The following is an 8,556-nucleotide window of genomic DNA, read 5'->3' as shown; positions in this document are numbered from 1 at the left end:
CCCTGGAAGGCCGATTTTGATCCAATGGCGGAGAAATCAACACATGCTCAGGTATGGGTCCGACTTTATGCTCTACCTTGGGAATACTGGGATATGCAAATATTATCTGATATAGCTAAGGGGTTGGGCGGATTGATAAGATTGGACAAAGCCACCCTAGAAGGGGAATTCGGACATTTTGCTAGGATGTTAATTGATATTGATTTAGCTGAAGAGCTTCCTTGTAAGCTGGGAATTGAGAGGGAGGGAAAGAAATTCTGGATTGAAGTGGTATATAAGAAATTGCCAAGTTTCTGTAAGGTTTGTTCCAATATTGGACACATGGCTTATGAATGCAAAAGGAACTTGAAACCGGTTCCTACTAAGGCAAAGAATGTAGATCATACAATGGGTTTTGGAAGGAAGAAAACTCAAAGCTCAATACAGGCTATTGTCCCGGTAACAAAAATCACAAATAACCTGATCTATGATCTGCACACACCACAGGCAGAAGCCCAGTCGGAATCAGGGGAAACCTCGGATGAGGAGGAAGAGTTTCATACAGATGTTGAGGAACGACCGTCTTCTCCGGGTAATTCGAACATCAAAGCTGCAATGTTAGGGTCTGCTCCACAGCCGGGGGATTTAACAGCGGTGTTGGCAGGTAATATGGGGGATCCGTACGCTGATATAGAAGTACAATCTTCCCCGGGAACTTTGAATGCAGGGACTCTAAACGAGAAAGAGACGCATGGTCTTGTGGGAGATCCAGGCGTTGAAGGGACAACAAGCCCACCCCTGCGACAGCTGAATGCTGAAACGGTAACTCCTCATTCTTTAAAAAGCTGGGCGGATGAAATGGAACAGGAAAGACAGGAGGAAATTGTGGTAAAAAAGGACAGCACACCCCTGGAACAGCGAACTCGTATCAAACGAGCGGGAACGCCCCTAAAACGTTTTAAATGAACGTTCTCTTTTGGAATTATAGAGGCATCCTTAACACGGATACCAAACGCTATTTCAGGAATTTATACTCGGTACACAAGCCAAATATTGTCTGTTTGGTGGAACCAATGGGAAATTTTGCTGACAGTGATCACAGATTTTGGAATAATTTAGGTTTATCTTTCGTAGCTTGTAACTCAACGGAAAGAGAGAGGATGTGGGTCCTTAAGTCTGATTTGTCACCTATCACATTGCAGCTGTGGTAACGCATGACCAATGCATTCTATTACGGTACTTATTGCAGGGGGTTGAACATTATTTGTGTTTCGTCTATGGCAGTAATTGGGCCGATAGACGCCGGCTCTTATTTAAGCGGATTCAGAACCTCTGAATAGAGCATCCAGGCATGTGGATGTTAATTGGAGACTTTAATATTGTTCTTGGAGCCCATGAGAAGACTGGGAGAGCCCCCGCAACGCGCCCCTGTAGGGATTTCAGAGAGTTCATTGACCAAGGGGAATGGAGGGAAGTTCACACCATTGGATCCTTTCATACATGGTCAAATGGAAGACAAGGTTCTGCAAGGGTTGATTGCAGACTTGACAGAGTCCTGGTTTTGGGGGATTTTGCAGATAAGTGGTCAAATAGTTGCACCGTTCTTAACAGGCATCATTCTGATCATAACCCGTTATTCTTTAGATTCTCGAGTGGCATCAGTCGCCCCTCCAGATTCAGGTTTCAGTCCATGTGGGTTTCACATCCGACTCTGAAGGAAACGATCCAGGATTACTGGAATAGCCCGCACCCCTGCATTGGGCCGATGCATCTTCTGATTCACAAGCTCCGTGGGCTCCGGTCAGTTCTGCGTGGGTGGAACAAAGAAGTTTTTGGGAATTTAGACAAAAATATCAGTGATAGTGAGCATGTTTTAGCACAAATTCAAGCCGACATTAGTGCTAATGGTATCTCCCCGGAGAGGCACGAAAGAGAATTACAGGCCCATGCCTCGTTTGACCTCAATATATTGCAGAAGGAAACATATCTGAAAGAAAAAAGCAGAGTAAATTGGCTAGAGCTCGGGGACAGGAATAGCCGTTTTTTTCACAGAGTAGCGGCACAGCGTAAGTCGTCGGCCGAAATACAGGCGCTGCGTATAAATGGGCTCATTGAAACAGATCCGAATGCCATAGCTGATCATACAACGTCACATTTTGCAGAGCTCTTCAAAAATCCCAGCCCTGAAATCGTGGATTTGTCTGAGGCAAGGGAGATCATTCCTACTAGCGTATCGCAAGATATGAACTCTGAATTGGTCAGGGACCCGTCTGATAAAGAGATTAAGGCCACGGTAATAGGCATGTCTGCAACCAGCGCGCCAGGCCCTGACGGCTACACTGGTATTTTTTTTCAGAGCTACTGGAACATTGTAGGGGCAGACGTGTGCGATATGGTGCATTGGTTCTTCCGAAATGGGATAGTTACTCCAGGCCTGAACTCAAGCATAATGGCTCTTATCCCAAAGGTAGAGGGGGCGATAAGTATTGATCAATATAGGCCAATTGCCATGAGCAATTTCAGTTTTAAGCTGATAACTAAAATTCTAGCTGATAGGCTAACGCAGGTGGCTGGCCAGATAATAACAGATAATCAATTTGGGTTCATCAAAGGTCGGAGCATTCATCAATGCATTGCTATTGCCTCGGAAGGCATTAATTGTCTGCAAAAACGATGTTTTGGAGGAAACATGAGCATGAAGATTGATATAAAAAAGGCATTTGATACACTCGACTGGAATTTCTTGCTTGAGGTCTTAGACGCTTTTGGTTTCTCACTGAAGTTTAGAGATTGGATTCTCACAATCCTGTCATCTGTCAGACTCTTAATCATGACGCCTTTGGGGGTCTCGGGCTACTTCGCTTGTTCTCGTGGGGTCCGACAGGGAGATCCGCTCTCACCTATCTTATTTGCCATTGCGGAGGATTATCTTAGCATATATATTTGCAAGCTGGTGGAAAAAGGGGAATTGGATCCTGTGCGTTACTCCAATTCTCAGAGGCTGCCTACGCATCTGTTATACGCTGATGACATTCTCTTGTTTTGCAGAGCCTCTCTGAGGAATGTCAGACTTATTGCTTCAATGTTTGAGGGCTATGGTATCATTGCAGGATAGCAAGTGAATTGGGCAAAATCTGAACTTTTCTTTGGGAAACAGACAACAGCTCGAAGAGCTAGTAGAATGGCTGATATTACAGGGATCAAAATCGGCAAGATTCCTTTCACCTACTTGGGTATTCCTCTTTTCTCGGGGGCTCCTAAACCGGATCATTTAAGAAATATCGCAGACAAAACCATTTCGGCTTTTTCTAGATGGAAAGGCACAACCCTCTCTACGGCAGGACGGCTAACTTTAGTGAAGGCAGTTGTTATGAGCTCATTGACACATTCGTTCATTATTTATAAGTGGCCCCGGAGTCTATTGAAGAAGCTAGTTAGCAGCATGAGAAACTTTGTCTAGACTGGATCGGTCGCTAAGCAAAAGCTGGTACCCGTGGCTTGGCGGGTCTGCACAATGCCGATGGCTGAAGGCGGACTGGGAATAAAAAATTTGGCGCGCTGGAATACCGCCTTATCTGGGAAAATTGCCTGGGGAGTCATAGCTGATACAAGCCTTTGCTTCTCTCTTCTAAGGTCTCGCTTTCTCAACACAGCGGGGTTGGCAAGGAGATGTATCTCACTGTCTTCGGTTTGGATATCTATAAAAACCTCCTATCAGATGCTTCGAGATCATAGCTTCTGGTTGATCGGGGAAAACTCCACGCTCAGTTTTTAGAATTCAGAGTGGATCAGACCAACGTTAGCGAATAGGCTTAACCTGGATCGGGCAGTGCGAGATAGGTGCTTAGAGAGGATTGATGAGTACAGAATTAACGGAGTTTGGGAAATCCCAGATTTGTCGCCTGATATTAGAGCTGCTGTGCTCGCGGTTTCTCCAAGTGGTCGGGACACGGATGTGTGCTTTTGGAGGCCTGCTACGAATGGCTTCTTCACAGTTTCTTTGTTCTATAAGTGGCTGTCACCACCACCTATCAGTCATTTTGCCAATCAACTCTAGAAAGCTTATATTCCCCCCTCGCACTCAATGATAGCCTGGAGAGCGTCCTGGGGCAGACTACCATCTCAGAAGCTGCTGCAGTCCTGCGGTATCTCCATGGCCTCCAGGTGCTGCCTTTGCAAGTGCCATGAGGAAAATCTGGATCACTTATTGCTAACCTGCGAGTTTGCTAGGCAAATCTGGAACGGTGTTGAGGGTTTGTTTGGTCGTAGATTAAACACAGACCAATCCGTTCATGACTTCCTTGCTCAGACCCTGGCGGTTCGCTTTAGCTCACAGATACAGTTTCTATGGCACAATGCAATCGTGCATGGTTTATGGGTTCTTTGGAGAGCTAGAAACGTGTGTATCTTTGAAGAGGAGCCTCCGAATATACATCATTCCCTCCGGTTACTATGGGCCTGTATTAGAAATTCCGATTTTCTGGGAAAAGGGACAGTTTGGAACTCACAGGTTGAACTTCACGTTCTCTCTTCCCTTGCTTTGAAACCACGATTACGTACAGTTCCGCGTATCATTCCAGTGCGCTGGCAGAGACCGCCTAAGGGATGGTGGAAGGTGAACACGGATGGCTCATTCTTAGCGGGATCGGAGGTGGCTGGTTGCGGTGGTGTTTTCCGTACTGATACGGGCCATACGGTTGGTTCGTTTGCTTTTTCGTTTGAATCTCAGTTTGCGCACATTGCCGAATTAAAAGCAGCCATGACGGCCATCATACACGCAAGCAGCAGGAACTGGAATAACCTATGGCTAGAGAGCGATTCAACTTTTGTAGTTCGTTTTCTACGGAACAGAACAGGCAACATTCCTTGGCAGCTACATCAGGATTAGGACAAATGCTTACGGGCCCTAGAAACAATGAGTTTGGTCGCCTCACACGTCTTTCGGGAAGGAAATCAAGTCGCAGATAAGATTGCAAATTTTGGTCGTACATGTGATGAGATGGTTTGGTGGGCTTCTGCTCCGGCCTTTTGTTTAGCTTTAATTAACGATAATGCTATTGGCCGTTTGGCCTACAGATTTTGTTAACTTTTTGTATTTTTTGCTTCTCATTAATAATATCGGGTCTGGTTGGGTGGTTCGCTCGGGGGTGCCAACATAGTTGGGATGTCCGTCTTCCGCCTTTCCCTTCCTCGTCTTCAATAAAAAAAAAGATAAAAACAGTTTTAAAAAATGGAAACAAATAGGTACTAACATCATGTTTGGTAAAGAGCTCTTGGGAGTAAAACTAGAGGTTTTGAATATATCATCTAATGTTAAAAACAAAGTAATGATTACTTTATAAAAAACAAAGTAACCAGTCTCTACCTGATAGAGACTAATATGTCCATATACATACCATTCTGTATTTTAAGAGAAAAAAAAATATTTTTGTAAAACATTTTCCGCTCATGAGGCATCCTTAGTTTTAGAATTCATTTGTTTCACATGTTCCTATTTATGGTTGCTATTAGTTATTTACTATTTGCTGATATGCAATATATATTAGTTGATTTTTATGTTAAAAATAATTGTTTCGATTTTTGACTAAATATTTTTTATCAACTATTTAGAATTAAAAGATAAAAAAACAGTTTTAAAGAATGAAAACAAATAGGTACTACTAAGGCTCTATTTGGTAAAGAGTTTTTGGAGTAAAATTAGAGGTTTGAGCCACTATAGAGATTTTGACTAGTCAAACCTCTAATAATGGTGTTTGATGAAGAGATGTTTGAAATAGCTTATTCGGTCCAAAAAACTAATTTTGAAAATGCTCATTTTAGAAGCTTTTTCGATTAGTTTATTGCTCCATCTCTTTTGAATGACTTTTTTACCCCTAATTATTACCCTTTAACCCCAAATAAATGCTTTATTATGTCTTTATTTGCCATTTACTCAACAACTATTAGCAATCAGCTAAGTTTTACCAAATAATAAGTTTACATAATCAGCTAATCAAATCAACTAACAAAAAAGATAATCAGCTAACAGCTAATGTAATCAGCTATCAGCTAATAGCTATTTGTCAAACACAACCTAAGACTAAAACTTGAGAGTACTAGTTTAAACGACTTGGGAGTGTAACCGCTCAAACTAACTTTAATTGATTTTTTTTATTTAATATTAAATTAGGTAGTAGTACTAGTGGTTAGCAATAAGAAAGTCACTTTTGTAACATGCTTATATAAGTTAGCATGATTTTTTAAAGGGTACTGCTATTTACCGTCCCTAATTTACTTATCACCGCCACCTCTTTTACCCTTTTCATTTTTTTTCCATCTAAAACTTAAAATCCTCTCACTCTCTTTCTCTCCCGAGCAAAAAAATTGACTTTTACGAAAATGGAACCGAGGATTCCCGAAGAAGATGATTTCAAACACGAGGTATTATTCTGGTCCTAAATTAAAAAAAAACAATTTCTGATTTTTTTTTCTTCTTCGTATGAGTTTGGCCTGAACGGGCGGCGCATGCTGCCTGTTCCATAGGCCGAACGGATGAACCATTTGTTCGGCCTATGGAACGGGCAGCATGCGCCGCCCATTCCACCTATGGAACGGGCAGCGCACGCCTCCCATTCCAGCCGTGGGCTGGGCAGTGTGAGATGCCCGTTCCGACCTATGGTGGAACGGGCAGCCTGCCATTTAGGCCAAAAAAGGGCCAAAACACCCCCGAACTGATTTTTTTTGTTTTTTCAAGTTTCATTAATACCTGTTATGTATTTTTTATATATTCAAGAACCGTTAGAAGATTGGAATCTTGACGGCATTGATTACAGTTCCCGTTTCATAATGGACATTGTTTTCCCTTCGTGTCAAGATGTTGTTGATTGAGCAAAACAGATAGCTATTTAAAATGGGTTTGAGATTATAATATCTTCGCACAAACATGGGGGCAAGAAGAAGCCGTTGAGATGTTCACAGGGTGAACGCTACAGAGGTGTTGTGAATTATGCAGATACTGCAATAAGAAAAAGTAAAACTAAAGTGTGCAGATGTAAATTTCAGATTAAAGCCTATCAACATTCAGACCTTTCTGGTTGGGGGATACAGACTAAGGTTGGGTTAACTAGTAAGCATAATCATACGTTATGTGTGCATCTAGATGGAAGTCGGTAGATGAGCGGACTCAGTACCGCATCTAAAATAATTATGCGTGATATGAGTTCGGCTCAAGCAAAGCCCTGTGCTATTTTAGCAGCAGTTAAAGAAAAGCATCCAGCAGACAACCCAATAATTAAACACGTCTACAATTACAGGGATAAGATGAGGAAGGATGGGTTCGAATGTAGAGACCTGGCTTGTCAGTTCTACTATATTGCTGTCGAGAACATGTATGTTCATTATACGCAAGCTGATCCTCATTCTGGCGTGATAACGCGTGTGTTTATGGCATATCCAGAATCAGTAGATTTATTCAGGACCTATTACTGGTATATCGGCATTGATTCAACGTACAAAACTAATAAGTACAAAAGGTCATTTGTTGAAATTTTTGGGATGACGCCATGCAATAACAACTTTAAGATCGCGTATGCCATAATTAAAGATGAGACTGAAGGGAGCTATCGTTGGGTCTTGCAGTGGCTAAGGGTTTTGATGGGGTTTGATATCAACCCGATTGCTATTGTTAGTGATAGGGAGTTGGGGTTGTTGAAGCCGATCCAAGAGGTTTTTCCACATTCAGCACACTTGCTATGCACTTGGCATATAAATAAGGATGTAGAAGATCGGGTGTACAAAATTATGGGAGATAAATAATTTGCCACTAAATTCAAGAATGGAAAATGGAGAACAATAATACAATCTTTAACCATTGCGGAGTACGAGAAAAATCTGAACAAGATGAAGGATGCGATGAATAGGTACCAAACTCTTATCTCGTACGTTGAGGAGACGTGGTTGGTGAATAAGGATAAGTTTGTTGTTGCTTGGATGAAGGATTTCCTACATTTTGGCAACACAACTTCTCATCGTGTGGAGAGTGAACATGTGAGTCTAAAGCAATGGCTCAATACCGCCACTGGCTCCCCCGATATGGTATGGCAGAAGGTTCACAACAGGCAACTAATATCAGGTATTTGCAATTTGTTCTAATGCAGTTAAGTAATTTGCATTTATGAATGTATTTTATAACTGATAGTATGTTTATCTTCTTATCAGGTACATGCTTGAGCAGTCCAGACTTCGTAAAGGAATCATGTACTCCGGATTCCCACTTAACTACCTGGTCTGCAATGTCTCCCACTACTGCATGCAGTTGCTTAGTGAAGAGTTAGAGTGCATGAGAGATTTGAGCCATGAAGTGAACGTGCTTTGTGGTTGTGTATTGAGAACCTCTCATCAGATACCGTATGCATGCGAGCTCAAACAAAATTATGATCTTAACCGTATGATCAGTATTGAGAGGGTTCATGTGTTCTAGAGAACACTTTTAATTAACTATGGTCACACTGATGAAAATGCAGGGTGTAATGATCATACAGAGGATCAGAGATATTTTCAATCCTTAGTCGACCAGGTCCCTAAAGGTGACCCAGCCTT

Source organism: Euphorbia lathyris, chromosome 9 (genome assembly GCF_963576675.1).
Source record: "Euphorbia lathyris chromosome 9, ddEupLath1.1, whole genome shotgun sequence".
NCBI classification, from domain to species: domain Eukaryota; kingdom Viridiplantae; phylum Streptophyta; class Magnoliopsida; order Malpighiales; family Euphorbiaceae; genus Euphorbia; species Euphorbia lathyris.
The sequence above is the reverse complement of the archived record's forward strand: the minus strand, read 5'-3'. Positions refer to the sequence as shown.